Here is a 17,816-nt window from a genome sequence, read left to right as displayed (position 1 = left end):
ACAGCAACCTGATGTTCCACTGCTGGTTGATATTCATGGGAGGCCAGTATCTGAAGAGAAGCAGAGGAGAAGGACAGGATGGGAAGGGAGGGGAGGTGGGGATGAATGGAATTGGGAGGAGAGGAGGAAGGGGAAACTTTGGTTGGGATGTAAAAACAAAAAAATAAATAAACAAAAACAAACAAGAAGAGTGTACCCACGAAGCTTTCAGTTCTCTTATTCATTCATTTCTAATTTTAACCCACTACAACTGTGATAAAGTTAATTTCTTAAGACTTTTTTTGTAGGTTAATGGAATGACATAACATGTATTGGTGTGTAAAAATACTAAGGATTTCTGCTAGATCAGATTGTTTCACAGTGTTCCTCAGTCCTTGTGCTCAGTGATTCTTCAGCTGTCTAATTGTCAACCTGCCAATAAAAGCAAGTGTCTTAGATTCTATTACTGTTGGATTGCTCTGTTCCTTCAGTTCTGTCAACTCATGTGTTTGGGTCTCTACTGATGTGTGCATATAATTGTTTACAATTGGTAAGTATTCCTGATGGATGACAGTTCTATCATTATAGAACAGAACAATTTCCTTCAAAGTCTATTTTGTTGTTAGTATAAACATTCTTGATAGTGTGAATTTGGTGTGAAATTTTCTTAAGTAGAATCCAGAGGACAATTGCTGTGATCAAAATAGTAAATTAAATGTTTTTCTCATCAGAAGACATTAAGGAAATGAATCAGATTTATAGACTGAAACTACTTACAAAATATAACTGTCAAAGACTTGCTTTTGGTTTTGTTTGGTGAGATAGGGTCTCTCTGTGTAGCCTAAGCTGACACTGAATTTTCAGTCTTTCTGCTTTGTTCATCATTGGCTGAGATTATAGGAAAGTACCAAAAAAGCTGGATATAAGACTCACTTTTGAGGTTGTGTTGCTTTATTTGTGTAATAATAACACTAAATAATGCATCTTAGCAAAAAATGCTGAGAAATATCTCATAAAGAATGATGCATATATTAGGTAACAAGTTGATTGGCATTATTCCTTAGGGTATAAATCTATAAAGATATTTGAGTGCACAGCAATCATAACTTCCACATTAAGAAAAGGCTTGAAACACCAAATTATGGTAAATAGAACAAAGAACTCTCATACACAATGCTCAAATTGTAGAACACTTTGAATTAAATCTAAAACAACATTCATCTACACCTATGACCAACATTCTCCTTCTGGGCTATTTATAAGAAAGAAAAGGAAAAGAAAACATGTAACATGTTGCTGTGAAAAACATTTTCTAAGAAAGTTCATGTCAGTTTTATTCGAATTAGCTATAAGTTGAAATAGTACAAGTCTCCATCAAATAGAAGAATGAGCAACCTATGTTCTATATACATACAAGATCATGTTATTATTCTGGGACAAATGGAATGTGCTGGCATAAGCAACACGAAATAACACAGATATGTCAGAAAAATGTGATTCAGTGAAAACGCAAAAGTAAACAGATTCTTCATGATGTATGATATTTGGGAACTGTGTGTACATTCATTTCTGATGGGGAAGCAGAAGAGCACTTTTCTCTGATGGTGATGGGAAGTGGCAGGAGGAAAATTTCTTAGGTGACAATATTCTGTATCATAGATTGATTTGCACAGGTGAACACATTAGTCGGAACTCATCATATGGCATATTTAAGATTTATGGGTTTTAATATATGTGATTTTACCTCAAACGAAAAGAATCTTAAACAAATATTGAATCCCAGTTATTTTTATGTCTCAGGTGATGCTTACTGATCTAAGGCTTACTTTGATATGCATGAAAACCATCAGATGGATTGATGGATGGAATGGCAGATGGATAGATGCATAAACATGTGTCAAAGTAAATATGTTAAAATGACAAATGCAGAAGCACATTGGGGTATATGGGTATAAGCTATGAAATTCATTCAACTTTTCTTAAAATTTTTATAGTAAGTCTTTCAGGTATGAAACCAAATCCAGACCAGGATTAAATTTGCAGTCTAGAAAGATATTCAAGTACACACACATCTGATACAATGATGAGGGTGTGCATTGCACAATGGTGACACAGAGGAGAAAGTCATGGCACTAATGAGACATGTCAGGTTGGAGATGAGTTGAGATCAGAAATGGGCTAAGAAACTTTGACTATAGTGTCTAGTGTTGTGGAAAGTGGGAAAGTTCAGATTTTTGATGTGAAAATTCGAACTAAGGTCCGTGTATTAATGACATCATCACATCCTGTGGTGTTCTTGGAAAATGGTAGAAACATTAAGAGAAAGCTGAGTGGGAGAAAGTTAGGTCACTTGAGCAAACCTTTAAAGGTAATATTGAGGTGTTGGCCCCCTGGTATCTCTCCCTTTAATTTGGCAATCATGGGAGCAAATAGGACTTCTCTACAACAAGATCACTCTATGTTGTATCATGCCATCAAAGGTCTACAGCAATGTGGCCAAATAATCATGGCTTAGAATTTCTAAAACTGTGAGTCAAGTATATCTCGCTTCTTTGTAATTTGACCTGTCTTGGGTGTTTTATTATAACAATGGAAACATAACACCAAATGGAAATGTATTTTCAGCATTCTCTTTTCTACATGGACCAGACTATTTGGAAAGATGGAAACTCCATTAGGAGATTAGAATGAGTATTGCCCAGTAGCTATCTTGGGGTTTCTCAAAATGATTGGTTTACTCTGCTTGAAATATTTTAGACCACACTTCCTGTAAAATAATGTTTGCCAACATTACCAACTTGTGGCACTTCATCAGGATTGTGAGATAAACTACCACTTGCACGAGACACAGAGTAGTTGACATTGTTCAGATAATAAGAATTGTTTCTTTCTTTCTTTTGTTTTTTACAAGACAGGGTTTCTCTGTGTAGCTGTGGCTATCCTGGAACTTGCTTTGTAGAGCAGGCTTGCCTCAAACTCACAGAAATCTGCTTTCCTCTGCCTCCTGAGTGCTGGCATTAAAGGCTTGCATTACTTAGTTTTATACATTTGAAGTTATCACTTTTATACCAAATGTTTCCAGAATAGCTTACTAATAACCTTTTTAAAAATATATGAGGAAAATTAACTTAAATGAGTACTAATAATTTGGGGCACAACACTGGAATTAGTTTTTCCAGTGTGATCCTTTTACATGTACCTGGAGGCAGGACTGAATTAGGATCATGTGTCATGGATGATATTTGCTAAATATTTGAACAAATTCATAAAGTAAACATGATTCTTTTACCAGATTACTTGAATCAAAAGGCAAATTTGTGAATGACAATATAGCAATGTTGGATACATTGTTTGAATGTGATTTATTCAGATTCTGTGGGTGCCTATATACTCAAGTATAAGTAAGAGCAAGATGAAGTACCTGTTAAGAAAATCCTGCTGTTTGGAAGCTCACACTTAAGACAGGATATAAAGACACTGAAAACGCAGAAAGAAGCAGTGAGGCGAGTAGCTCATTTTAAGATGACAAAATGAAATGACACAGGGACATATCTCAGGAAATATCTTGCTATGCAATGCTATGATTAAGCAAGTTCCCCACACCTAAATTACAAAAGGGAACAAATTATTTTACAGTCCCAAATTATCAGCAGTATTAGTAATTAGCTTTGAAGATTAACCTCTATGGGAACTACATTCACTGTATTATTGTGAGTCTTACCGCAGTTTTCAAAGTCCTTATTCAGTTTTCAAATGAATCTATTACTATAGAAAGTATAAAATTAACAATTAGAATCAATTATTTAGTTAATCTTCATTATCTCTGAAGCAAGTGTGCATTTCCAAAAATAGGGAATTCAACTGCCCTTTCAACCATAGAAGGGATCTGTAGAATAGCTAGCCTGTGGATACCTGAGTATGCACTCGATGGACAGGAGTATTGCAAGCCACATAAGCACTTGCCTTAGAAATGCATCTTTGCCTGTGGGTTGATTCCTATATCCATACTGAGGAGTTAATAATTTGCCATTGGCAGAAAAAAATGCATCCATTTTCACACTGACATATAGTGTCTACAGCTCTATAGATTTTTCAAAGGAAATAGATTCAAGCTCTATCAGACTGAAGGCTTAGGAAATAATAATCACATACTCTTCTCTTTAGAGCCATTTGTCCTCTGGCTCCTGATTTTCATCAATTCTCTGTAATTTTCACCCACTCTGTCTCAGGATCATGAGTTATCATTGGTTGCCACTGGAACACTCCAGAGTAATTTGTCTTATTGAAACATGGGCTGGCCTCACGGCTGTGAATAATCATTCACTCTCTAATATATCACATATTCTCTAAAATTCCTTTCTCTACTTAGGAAGACATAATGCTGTCATTGAACTGATGAGAATGGGAATTAATTGTTTTCCTGCAGTTTAAAAAGGGCTGCCGTTATTTTAACATGTCCGTTTTAGAAATCTGCAGCCAATGGAAGGTACTTCCTGAAAACCAAATTGTTAACTGTGCCCTCGCACACAAGCAAGAGTCACTTTGCCTTAGGAATAAACTGGGCTCACACCCAGAGTCAATAAAGCTTCCATATAGCACACTGCATTTCCCATTGTATTGACTAGGTACAGTTTTGCTGAGAGTGAGTCAATTTATAAGACTACAGCTCTGTTGATTCTATAAGGATACAACCTGATTCCTCTTCTTACAAAGATTTTTATATTTAAAAATGATGCATGAGGGATTTAAATATATTTGAAAAATGCACAGTATGTGGTGCCAATCGCAATTCCAATTTTAATAAGTCTAATCAGTCACTGGGGTGACCACAACCAAGTTTGAGGTCTCCTGTAGACTTTAATTCATTTCCTTAGGCCATGGCATTTTAAAATGGAAAACACTTCTAAAATTGTATGTAGAGGGCTTTAGGATAGGAATATAATTCCTGTCACGTGGTAACTTAGGAAATAATATGTGATCATATCATAGACACATGGATTGAATATTTTTAAAGTACATATAAACTTTAGAATTAAAGTGGCTAGAATTTGACAAATCTAGTCTCAGCATTTGCCTAACACAAAATACTTGGAAAGAGGTTTGAGAGCAGCATTAATTATCAGGTGAAAAGAATAATGTCCATTTTTACACTACCAGACACAAAAAGGATAAACATTGTCCCAACACACGATCCAGATGGGCATTGGATTTGTTAGATTCAACTGCCAATAGGATTTCATAACCACAGTAATCATGTAATATGCACCAAAAAGAAACAGTTAACAGTTCTCATACCTTGAAGGTCCTCAGAGGATGACTACAGACTCACATTGGGGAACCAATTCAAGGCGTTTGAATATCCACACCATTGTGACTACTCTCAGATTAGATTTACTAAGGAAAAAAACCAAACATAAAGTTCCTTTATAGAGAGTACTGTGGTTGCTGTTATATAGCATTAAGCCTTTTAAACATTGATTTATGAAGTCTTAATATTGCTATGAAATACACTGAACAAGATTTACTTTCTGGCATTGGACCAAAGTAAAGAATCAGATTCCCTACTTTTTGGCTCTGGACCGTCTTCTGCAAGTTGCTCATTCTGTATGATTTTTATAACTTATCAGATGATGCTAATACGCTCTGCAGGACATAGCTGTGCATGCCTTAGTGATGGCATGAGCTGTGCCTGATACAGTGATGAGGCATGGAGACGGTCCTCAGTCAATTATTTGTGCCATTTGACTAATTCATTTTCTGTATGTTTAAAATGAACAGACTGAGGTCAAATTACTTAAATTGAACATGATTGTGATGAGTACTCATTAATAATAACCATTTTTACCCCCATTGATTACCAATGAAACATTAGAAATGGTTAATTGTATTGCATTGATTATTACAATGTAATGTTTAACATATTAAAATTGTTCAAATGTTATTACAATGACTCTCTAATACGAACTTTTTTTTTAGATTGTCAATGGTTTTTAAGCATGTCCCATGAGAATGGGTTGTTGTCCCTGGAGCTAAGAGGGGGCCAAGGTTTTTATGTTTTCAAATATTAGTGTGGCTATCATTATACATTTTCTTTGGATTCTCCATATGGTTATACCATATAAAGACAAACTGGGAAAGCATCAGTTCAAATATGTCCTTAGTCTCCCATGCAATAAAGGCAACACACACACACACCACTACACAAATTGAGCTTCATTTATTTCTTTTATGGTATATGCTGATATTCTATTTAAACAGTTGTTGCAGGAGTTTACAACGTGCTTGAGCCAAGGGGTAGAGAAAATGTGTTTTTCTTCCTGTCATCCAGCATTCACATGACTCCTCCCATATTGTAATCTTCCTTCCTCAGAAGTAGCTAAAGAAGTTTGCAGAGAATGCTTGATGTTCAGGGGTTTCTGCCTGAGTTGTGCTGAGTTTGTCATTCACTCTTTTCCCAGCTGAAATGTCCTGGTCAACAACAAAGTTTGGATCCAAGGTGGCTAATTTATACTCTTGAAAAGAGGAGAAAATCAGTGAGTGAAATGACAACTTCACATTGTTTTGCATTCACTCAATTGGGAACCAATTGATTCAGATGCAATTGAACTGAATACACAAATGAACTGGGCCTAACATGGCTTATAGGAGCACATTTTAAAAAAAAAAAAATGTGTCTCAGTGTATTGAAAACCTTTTAGTGCAAGGTAGGGGGTTCTCGGCCTTTTTCAAACCATGACCCTACATTCAGGCACACTCAACCAGCCGTCTTCAGATGTGCCGAAGAATCTTTTGTTCTCCCTGCTCTTCCAAAGATCTGCTCACAGAATCCTACAGTGAGACACAGGGGATGTCATGGGAATTAGCACAAAGGTTACAGGGTGCTCCTGACACATGAAGAGGTCCTCACTGAACGTGACAGAACAAATCCACTTCAACAGAGGCGAGGTCAGCTCCTGGGAATGGGTTCCAGCCCCGTAACACCTTGTGCCCTGGCAAGTTGCACCCCAAGGACCCTGAGATTGAGAATCCTGATGTCAGTGGCATCGGCTCCCAGGCTCTGGCCCTTGTGATGGTCCCACAGCATGGGTTTAATTGCTGTTCAAGCAACACTTTGCAGCTGGCAACCCAAAGTGTCTGGGAAGAGTCTCCATTCTTCCATGTCAACTCGAGCTTTTGAAGGCACACAGGATTGGCAATTAGTGACCGATGCCTCTATGTGTATCAGATGGAAACAGTCTGGGCATTTGTTTTGTCTTCCTGCCTCCCTCTCTTCATTAATGTATTTATTTATGCATTTTCTTTTTAAATAGAATTTCTTCTGAGAATTAAGTCTAGCACCTGCAACATCTCAGCATTTCAGCACAGTATGTGGGAGTGAGCAGGGCCTGGGCAGTGGGAGCGAAAGGTCAGCTCTGAATGCTTTTCTTACAGACCGACTGGATATAAGATCACCCTAGGTTGCATCTCCACAGCACTTATCTGAGACTCAATTATTTTCTTTTCTTGATATTAACAGTATTTATAAAGGTGTTAAAGAACATGTCTTCCTGTAAGCCAGGACTTATGGTGCAGAATGCCAGGCTTGAATTCATTCCGTTATTTTTAAAGAAAACTCTCTCCTAGCAGCTGAAACAATCTCATTTCTCATATAGTTAGTAATGTACAGGGTTTCTCTCCCACTTTATTTTTATGATCACGTTATCCCTAACAGCCTGTAAGAACTGAGGCTGAAAACTCACATGCCTAGTTTTAGTATTTAATTGCACACCTTTTCACAATTTATTATTTCTTCATATATTGTTGTTGTTGAAATGTCTCTACAGTAGTATGTTCTGAAAATAAGATAGCAACCAAAACCTATTTAAAAACTTCATTGAATTATCACTTTCTTAAGGGTGACAAGAATATTAATTAATAAAGACAGCAATGATGTGTATAAAAATCACCTCCATCTGTAACCAAGATCACTTGGGAAATGAATAAGATGCACCTACGGCCACTGTCAAATCTCCATAATGTTGCTATCCTTATAATGGGTGACAGAGCCTTTTAAAATGTATTTTTTTTGAGAATTTCACCTATGAGTACTGTTTTTCATCAGTTCTTCCATATTCTCCCCAGCCTCTTGAGAGTGTCCCATTCCATTTCTTCCCAAATTCATGACCTCTTATTTTTTAACTATGTGTGTGTGTGTGTGTGTGTGTGTGTGTGTGTGTGTGTGTGTGTGTAATATAACCTCTAAGTGCATTTAGTGTTGTCCATCTGCATATATGAACACTTTAGTGCAGATCACTGGGAATTGAAGAACTCCTAGGGAGTGAGGTCCCTGGAGAAGACTGAATTTCCCTCTTTCTGCCACCATTATTTGTTTAAAGCTCTACATGTAAGGGTAGCCCTTGTTAGATTTTTAAGGTCTTATTTAGGCAACCATATTATTTCGTAGGTGAAACTTCAATCTCATATCTAGAATTTCATAATCTGTCTACCCCCTCTCCCTGCAATAATCTTTGAGTCTTAGATGCAGGTGCTGTGGGATGGTCTGTATGTCAAGTGTGTTGCTGATTGGTCAGTAAATAAATCACTGATTGGCCAGTGGCTAGGCAGGAAGTATAGGCAGGACAAGGAGGAGAATAAAGCTGGGAAGTGGAAGGCTGAGTCAGAGAGACACTGCCAGCCGCCACGGTAACAAACAGCATGTGAAGATGCCGGTATGCCACGAGCGATATGGCAAGGTATAGATTTATGGAAATGGATTAATTTAAGCTGTAAGAACAGTTAAGCAACAAGCCTGCCACGGCCATACAGTTTGTAAGCAATATAAATCTCTGTGTTTACTTGGTCAGGTCTGAGAGGCTGTGGGACTGGCAGGTGAGAGAGATTTGTCCTGACTGTGGGCCAGGCAGGAAAACTCTACCTACATGCAGGAGTTGTGTTGTAGATTTATCAGATGGGGCTGGGTACCCTATGGTCAGTTACTTACTCTCTGCATTTTTGACAGTTCTGGCTTTCTGTAATGGTCTCTGTTCCCAGAAAAAATAAATTTCTTTGATAATGTGTGAGAGTACACTTATCTGTGGACATAAGGTGCATTAGAATGTACTTAGAAATTATACAGGTGGGAAATAGGCATAACTACCTACCCAGGGCAAATGGCCCTGGGCAGCTAGAATCCATGAGTGTCTGTTCAGTGCCATTAGGACCAGGCAGGCAGAGATGGACACACATGCTCACCCCGGGCCATTTGTCCTAGGCAGGGAGAAGAAACCACAGGCTTGCCCTGTGCCAGGTGGTCAGACACCATTATGGCAAGCAAATATATGGTGGGGTAGGGAAGAGAGAGAGGAGGAATGGTTCATGTCCTGTGGAGAGAGGCAGATCTGAAGAGGCAAAGGCGGTGAGGAACAGGTTGATGTGGGTGGCCTCCTTGCCACCTGGGGCCATGGTGATGTCAGGTCCTGGGCTGGTGCCAAGGGTCATGTATGGATCCATGTCGCTTCTGTAGCAACAGTCTGTGTTGATGTCTATGGCTCCTGTTACCATCCAACTGTCCTGGGTCTGGGCTACCACCTTGGGCCATATTGTGCGGATACATGGAGTGTGGACTCCCACCTGGTGTCATGTTGGTGTCCAAAGGTCACTCTACAGTCAGGGCCATACTGATCTGAGTGGCCTGCACCGCCACCCATTCTTGACCAGGCCAAGCTGCAGCCTAGCTCTACCTCAGAGAGGGTCTGTGTTGATATCCATGGCTCTTGTCCATTGAAGGCTGTGCAGATGTCTGAAGTTTGGACTGCCACCTGGGGGGCCATGCTGTTGTTCAAGGGCCACCTTGCATGCAGGGCTCTGCATTGATGTCCATGGCCTGCAATTGCCACCAAAGGCCACAAGGATCCCTGGCTTCTGGAGCACCACTTGTGGCCGTGTTGGGCTCTGAAGGACATGCCAAAGCTGGGACTATGCCAACCTGAGTAGCATGGACTGCCACCTAGGGTCATGATGTCTACCAGGCCTTAGCTGCTGCCGAGGGCCATGTCTGGTCTGTGGCTCTACCAAAGCCATGGTCTACAATGTCTATGAGTCCTGTTACTATGGAAGGCAGTGAAGATGCCCAGGGTCTGGGTTGATACCTGGTGCTCAACGGTCATGCTGCCACCAGGGCCATGCCAATCAGGATGGCCTTCACTCCTACGCAGGGCCATTCTGATGTCTGCACCTAAGCTGTGGCTGGGGGCCATGTCTGGACCTGCAGACAGGGTCTGTTGAAGTCTATGGCTCCTGTTACTATAGAAGGCTATCTGAATGTCCAGGGTATGGGCCACCACCTGGGGGCCATGTTGGAGTCTGGGAACCATTCTGCTGCTGAGCCCTTACTGATTTGAGAAGGCTGAGCTGCTACCCAGGGCTCATCTGGGTCCAAGCTGCTACTGCTGGCCATGTCTAGGTCCATGGTCCTGCCCTGTCTATGGTCTGTGTTAATGTCTGATGCCCATGTTACTAGAGGGACCCATGCAAACCATGTGTTGATACATGTGTTGAAGGATGAAGGCTGTGCTGAGCTGGCCCTGCCCCTCAATGTCCTGAGGAGAGCTGCAATCCCTCACCAGAAATCTGACCCTGACCCTCATTGGCCCTGGGATAATGGACCCAATGATCCCCTAGAAAGCTGGCCCCACCCCTAATAGGAAAGCCTGCTCTCCTACACTTGGAAAAACTGGCCCCACCATTTATGATGGGTGTGGGAGAGCTGGCTCTGCCTCTCACCTGAGGAAGGTGGTTACAGTGGCCCAGTCAGAACAACCCAGGTACCACCCAGACACACCACACCCAGGGCTTTGACTTGGCACTCTCCTAAGTCCACCTCATCTATGACCTGCTAGAGCCTGTGAAGGGACTGGCCCTGCAGAACCATAGTCGTAGGATCCCCATAACTCAGGCAACTAAAGGATATCTGAGAGGAGTTTCTGTGAGGGTTCAGTTTTGATGGTGTACCAGAAGCCAGAGGCCTTGAACCAGACCAATGACTCATTGCAATGAATATTTGCAAATAAAGCTGTATGGACAAAAGGTTCTGCTGTGTGACATACAGCCACTCCCAATGGCACAGAAACAAATGAAGAGGTGATGGAGAGGCAGGGAAGACAGAGGAGCAAAGTCTTTGTTTTCTTACATTTGTTTGTTGTTTCTTTGTTTTTTTAAAATTAATATTCTTACTTGTACTTTTAATTTTTATCCTATTTTAACATTTCTTTTTTAGTTTTCCTTTGGGGGGCACTATAAGGGTAAAGGATGAATACAGAGAGACTGGCAAATGTGTGGGATTGGTGTGCACAATGTGAAGTTCCCAAAGAATCAATAAAAACAGAAACCATACTGGTTTGAGGAAGTGGCGGTAGTACGCTTTCCTCTAAAGTCCATGGTCACCCAGTCACAGGTAGTGAGCCATGTTTGCAGTGCTGTGCATGAATTCCCTGCTAGTGAACAGGCTATAAATCTAATTTGATAACTGTTGGTTTTCCACAGGGTAAAAGTGCCATTAATGCTCTTTGAAGGATCACCTTGAAGTTCTGGTCATTGTGACTCAGACTTTCCAGCTGAATAGGACTGCTGATTGCTCTGCTCCCTTGGCATAGCATCTTCAGACACTATGGAGCTAGTCCTCAAGAGAGGAGGCAACCATGTCAGTGGTTCCTCCTCCATAGATAAGCTCCTCCCCATTTTTCCTTTATAACACCAGTGACCTAATATTCCATTCTCTAGAGTTCCTTTGGTCCTTGCTCCCTACAGTCTCTTTTTACTCTTCTTGGTTCTGTGGTTCCCCCAGAGTACATACTCACATCTAAGATTTTGTCTTGAGATCTACAAATAAGAGATAATACGTAGTGTTTGTCTTTCTGGATCTGGGTTACTTCGCTCAGTAATAATAACTTCTAGTTCAACCAATTTACTTGCAAATTTTATTTATTTACAGCATTAATAGTATTCCATTGTGTATATGTACCACATTTTTATTGTCCATTTATCAGTAAAAGAACATTTAGGTTTTAAATCATAAAGATTTTAGATTTTGCATTAGGGTTTGACCCCATGAAGGAGGCTTCTTCTTCACTTGGAGGCACCAAAATACTTCTTAAATCCCATGCTATACCGATTACACAATCACATCTAAAATACTTTCTCCCGATTCTTGGCTGTTTCCTAGCATGTTGGATTTTTCATCTCTTTCTTTTTCTTTCTTTCTTTCTTTCTTTCTTTCTTTCTTTCTTTCTTTCTTTCTTTCTTTCTTTTTCTTTTTTTCTTTTTTTCTTTCTTCCTTTCTTTCTTCCTTCCTTCCTTTCTTTTCTTCTTTCCTTCCTTTCTTTCTTTTCTTTTCTTTCTTTCTTTCTTTCTTTCTTTCTTTCTTTCTTTCTTTCTTTCTTCCTTCCTTCCTTTCTTTCTTTTTTTTGCAAAGAGAGATTTCCCTTTTGATCTTTCTATAATTTTAGTAGAAAATTCAGTAAATAAGTTCTGTATGCCATTAGCAACCATATCAAGTAAGGATGACGGGGTTGAGTGTTGTGACATCCACTCTTCTGCACATAGCAGGCAAGCATGGTTATGGCACTCATGACTTCACAACAGCTGTGGATACCTATGCACAAACAAGCAAGCCAAAATTCCAGCATAGATGTGAGAGAAGCTCTCAGGGTTTCATGTGTAACTGAAAAACTATTGGCTGATGAAAGAGGAAAAACCAGTTCTTTTTAGAGGTGTGGTCAAGGGTTGATGGTAGAGTACCCAGATGGTAGAGCTCTCAAACCCATGCACAGATGTACAACCTTAACTGGACTTCGTTGTTTGTTTAAGAGAAAAGGAGGACATAAATTGGGAGAAAAAAATATTGGATGAGATCAAGAACAGTCTAAAAGGGTAAATGGAGAATGGAAATGATCATATGTTAACCTATGCAAGTGTGAAATTCTCGAAGAAAAAACATACAGAAAGGTTTAAAGTTTAGATAATGAGAAGTGTCCCCTACATCATCAAAACTTGGAATGGAATTATACATTAATTTGTTTATATATTTATTATTAAGCCTAGTTTTGGCCTAAGATGACCATTTGAATATCCAGGTCATTAAATAACTGATATTATTTATTTCACTGTATAGTTTTTTCAAGTATTTTTTATTACTAGTAATGATCTTCCCACAATGTATGTCAAAAAGTGAGTCTTAATATATAAATTACGGCAGAAATATGTCTATTCATGATGGATCAGTTGCTTAATGCTTGGCATCAAACCGTCTGCCTTACTTTCCTCTTCATTCTCACATGAGTCATGCTAAGAAGGCCTCATAGTGGGACATGGTCCACTGCTTTCTGAAATCATAGGTATGTACATATCCACCCTACAATAAACATACAGAAAGAATGAAGTTGTTAAATATGTTGATGGTAGCCAGTACTATGATAGAGGTTTCCTTACTCAAAGCATGTGTCTTAATTAGGGTTACCATTGCTGTGAAAAAAACAAACAAGCAACTAATAAACAAACACCATGACCAAGGCAACTTATCAGGGTAAGAATTACCTGGGGGCTGACTTACAATTTCAGAGGGTTAGTACATGCTTGTCATGGTGAGGAACATGGCATCATGTAGACAAGCATGTCTCTGAAGCAATAGCTGAGAGCTAACATATAACAGGTTGCAGGCAGAAAGAGAGCACCATTGGGTGTGGCTTGGGGTTTGGAAACCTCAAAGCCAGTGACACACCTCCTCCCCAAAGGCCACACCTCTTAATCCTTCGTAAACAGTCTACCATCTAGGACCAAACATTTAAACATCTGAGCCTATGGAGGTAATTCTAATTCGAACCACCACAGCATGACCTTTGAGAAGAGGAGACTTTCTTAGAACTTAGAATATTTAAACTAAGAGTAAAAGTAAAATAGTCAACATGATAGTGGACCACATGGAGATGTAGAAAACATAGGGAATGATCCGATGAAAAGCCAGTGTTGCTGAGAGATTGCTCTCCTGCTGGCAATACTCACAATGTAAAATGTAAAGCCAATGATGGTGGTGTATGCCAGTATGCTGAGGAGTCAGAGGCAGGAGAATTACAATGTAGAAGCAAAACTTGCTTAGAGTCATATTTTTCCTGTGTAGTTTGTCATTTTCTTGACCTTATAACTGCATTCTTTTTAATTTTTGACTTTGTAGGTTGAAACTGTGGTCATGATAAGAAAAAATGTTCTTCCCAGACTTAATTATTGTGTGGGGTTTTTGTTTTGTTTGTCTGTGTTTGTTTGTTTTGTTTTTCAGACAAGGTTATATTAAACTACCCAGGCTGGATTTGAACTTGTGAGCATCAGCCTTTCAGGTGGGGGTAGACTATTGGACTTGTATCTAATAAGGCACAGCTACATTCATATTTTTTAAATTAATACGTTTATTTATTTTTTATATGTATGTGTTTATATGTGTATACATGCATGAGTACAAAGGAATTCCTGGTTTTTTTGTGTGAGATCTAAGGATCAACCTCAGGTTGTCAGTCCTGCATTCAAGTACTATTACCTGTTGAGACACCTTTACAGCCCAACATTAATATTTTTAACAATAAATTTAGTTACTATCTTACTTATGTTAGAACATAGTAAACATAATTAAGTGTCATTTATATGTAGTTGCTCTATTACAGAATTAACTAAGAAATGGATCTACTTTATGAATACACAACATGAATGGTGACAAAATGATAAAGTATGTCTGAGCATCATCAGGATAATGATCTTTTTTTTTCAATTTCTCATCAATTATAAAGCCCCTTTCTTTTTAATTTTTCTCCTTTAGTAATATTTTCCTTGATGAAGAATGTTTTAAGAAAGAACAAATAGGAGAAGATTGGTCATCTCTTAATGAAAAATCAAAATTAAATATGTCTATTTAAAATGGAAATAAAATTGTTTGGATTAATAAATTTTCAAGACTCTGGACATGAGACAAAAGAGCTGTTGTGCCCCAAAATGATGATGCAAGAAGAGAAGCTGTGAAGTTGGGTGAAGTACCACTTACATGTAATGTCAACACTGGGGAGGCTGGTGGGTGGACTGTGAGCCTAAGTCTCCCTGAAATAACTAGTGAGATCCTATTACAGAAAGACAGACAGAGAGAAAGAAGGGAGGAAGGAAAGAAAGAAGGACAAAGGCAGAAGGACTTCAATGACTGGCCAATTTTACCAACTTGACAGGGGTTCTGAGCCACAAACACGGATGGAAAAGAAGATTTACAGAATCAGGGCAAAATCATGGGGCTAATATTTTTCAAATTTTCGGGGCAGTCTAGAACTAAATCCTGTCATAATTTCCAAGGGAATAAATCGGCTCATAAATCCATGCAAATAATCACCCAAAGATATACGAAAAAGCAATGCCTGGTATGTAGGCAGGACTGGAAGAATACCTGTTTTTAGTAGTCTCATTTAGCATTGGCAAAGCCTTCTACAAGTCTTTACGCATCATGGGAAATAATTAGTTCTACACTGACAAGACTCTGACCCGATGAATAAAGCTTGAGGACCAGAGTGTCAAATCATTTCTACATAATAATACTCCAGAATAAAGCTCAAGGATTTTGTAAGAATACAAAGCTATCAAACATCTGTGAAGGTTCACAGTATCTGGCAGTTAATTCAGGTTTACTGGTCATATTAAGAGGCAAGTGTGGTGGTATTTTACTTGTACTGAAATGTGATTTTAATTGTATGTTAATAAATAAAGTTGCCTGGGGGTCAGAGCTATCAGAGCCATAGCAAGTGCCTGGCAGCGGTGGCGCACGCCTTTAAGGACCTGGAGGGCGGTACATTCAGGCAGTGACGAGGCAGTCACGTGTTTGGGTTTACAACCAATGAGAAGGCAGAACAGGAAGACTTTAAAAAGACATTCACACAGGAAGTAGGCCCTTTTTTGGAGAGCTCTCTTGGCTGGAGAGGATCCCTGAATCAGGAAGGGTGAGGCTTTTAGCTCTGACCTCTTGGCTTTCTTCTCTGAATTGGCTCTGTGTTTCTTATTTAAAAAGACCGTTGGTTATATCTACATTTGGCGCCCAACGTGACAAGAATCCATTAAAAACCGCTTAACTTGGCTTGGCGGCAGGTCCGGTTTCCTGCCAGGGCGGCCGGCAGGTCTGGTCTCCCGCCAGGGCAGCCAGCAGGTCCCGTTTCCCGCCAGGGCGGCCGGCTCCCTAGCCCGGCCCAGGTCGGCTTGGCCTCAGGCCGGGCTAACTTTGAGCTACTTGCTTAAAGCCGGTGCTACAGACAATTCAGGCCTGCCCTGCCGAACAGGGCCCCTGCCTGTAAAGCCAACACATGTGGTTGGAGCTTAAGGTAGCCAGAGCCAAGGCTTGACTAGGCTCAAGCGGGAACACGTGGCTGGATTCAAGTTCTTAGGCAGAACTTGTGGCTACGGTTCTTGCGTGTTCTCTCTCTCTCTCTCTCTCTCTCTCTCTCTCTCTCTCTCTCTCTCTCTCTGGATTCACACCTCGGACACTAGGAGGCTGTTTTGAAATTCCCTCGGATTGGTACTGTTCTACGAGGACTTGGTAAGTCACTTAACATATCGAATATTTTAAAGGAAACTATTTAAAAGAGAAATTTTTTTCCACATTTAAAAAAAAATGGGTTTTCTGTGTTCATTGGAAGAAAATTGGACTTTGTTTGCAATTTTAGACAGTCTGACAATGGAACAGCTATATGAGAAGATTAATGTTGACCGAATTATGCATTTTATTACTATGTTTATTCTCATTTTATTATTTGAAAAGATAGTCAATTTAAGTGCCAGGATGACAGCTTTAGAAAAACTTGATAAACCTGTAAAAACTCAGACAGAAGAAACTAACAGTGAAGTTGCTTCAAGATTGGATCATAGGGTTACAGAAAGAAAGCCTGTTTTCACACAGTCACCCTTAGTTTGTACAGTAACCGTACAGCAGTTGCCTGATCAAATGACTACACAAAATATTTGGGCTCCAATTGAAATGTTAGATTTACGAAGGTTTAAGGAGGCAATAGTATCTTATGGCATGCATTCCCCATATGTAAAGCAAATGTTAAACTCTTGGTCAACATATAATAGGATTGTACCACAGGATTGGCGGGAGCTGGCACAAGCTGTTCTGGAACCCAGTCAAAGGCTTCAGTGGCTAACTTGGTTCAAGGATGAAGCTAAAAACATAGAAAAACAGTGGAGGGATAAAGGAATACAAGTCTGCCAGGATCAGCTTATTGGAGAAGGTCAATATGCTTCAGCACAAGCACAATGTTTATATGATGTCCAAACCCTAATTTTATGTCAAACAGCAGCCTTGAATGCATGGGACAGAGTTGAGGAACCAGGAAAAAAAACTGAGTCATTTACAAAGGTTGTACAAGGCCCAAAAGAATCTTTCACAGATTTTTTACAAAGACTGGCTTCAGCAGTAAAGAGAATGGTCCCGGATTCAGAAGCTAGTAAGGTAATAATTGAATCTTTGGCCTTTGAGAATGCGAATGCAGCATGCAAAACAATAATCAGGCCGTTAAAGGCAAGATCTGCACCTTTGGAAGATTGGATTAGAGACACGGTTAATGTTGAAGCTCATGAGCATGATGATACGTGGGTAGGAGAAGCAATTTCAAAAGGTTTGAGGAATGTTAGATGTTTTGGATGTGGAAAGCAAGGACATTTGAAAAGGGAGTGTAAACAGGTCATTCCTAGAAACAATGTTTCTTCAAGGAACAATGGCAACAGACTGCCCCTTCCTTCTGGAGTATGCAGAAGGTGTGGTAAGGGAAAACACTGACCAACGAGTGTAG

Source organism: Peromyscus californicus, unplaced genomic scaffold, assembly GCF_007827085.1.
Source record: "Peromyscus californicus insignis strain IS unplaced genomic scaffold, ASM782708v3 Scaffold_4__1_contigs__length_199733344, whole genome shotgun sequence".
NCBI classification, from domain to species: Eukaryota; Metazoa; Chordata; class Mammalia; order Rodentia; family Cricetidae; genus Peromyscus; species Peromyscus californicus.
This window is presented reverse-complemented; position numbering follows the sequence as displayed.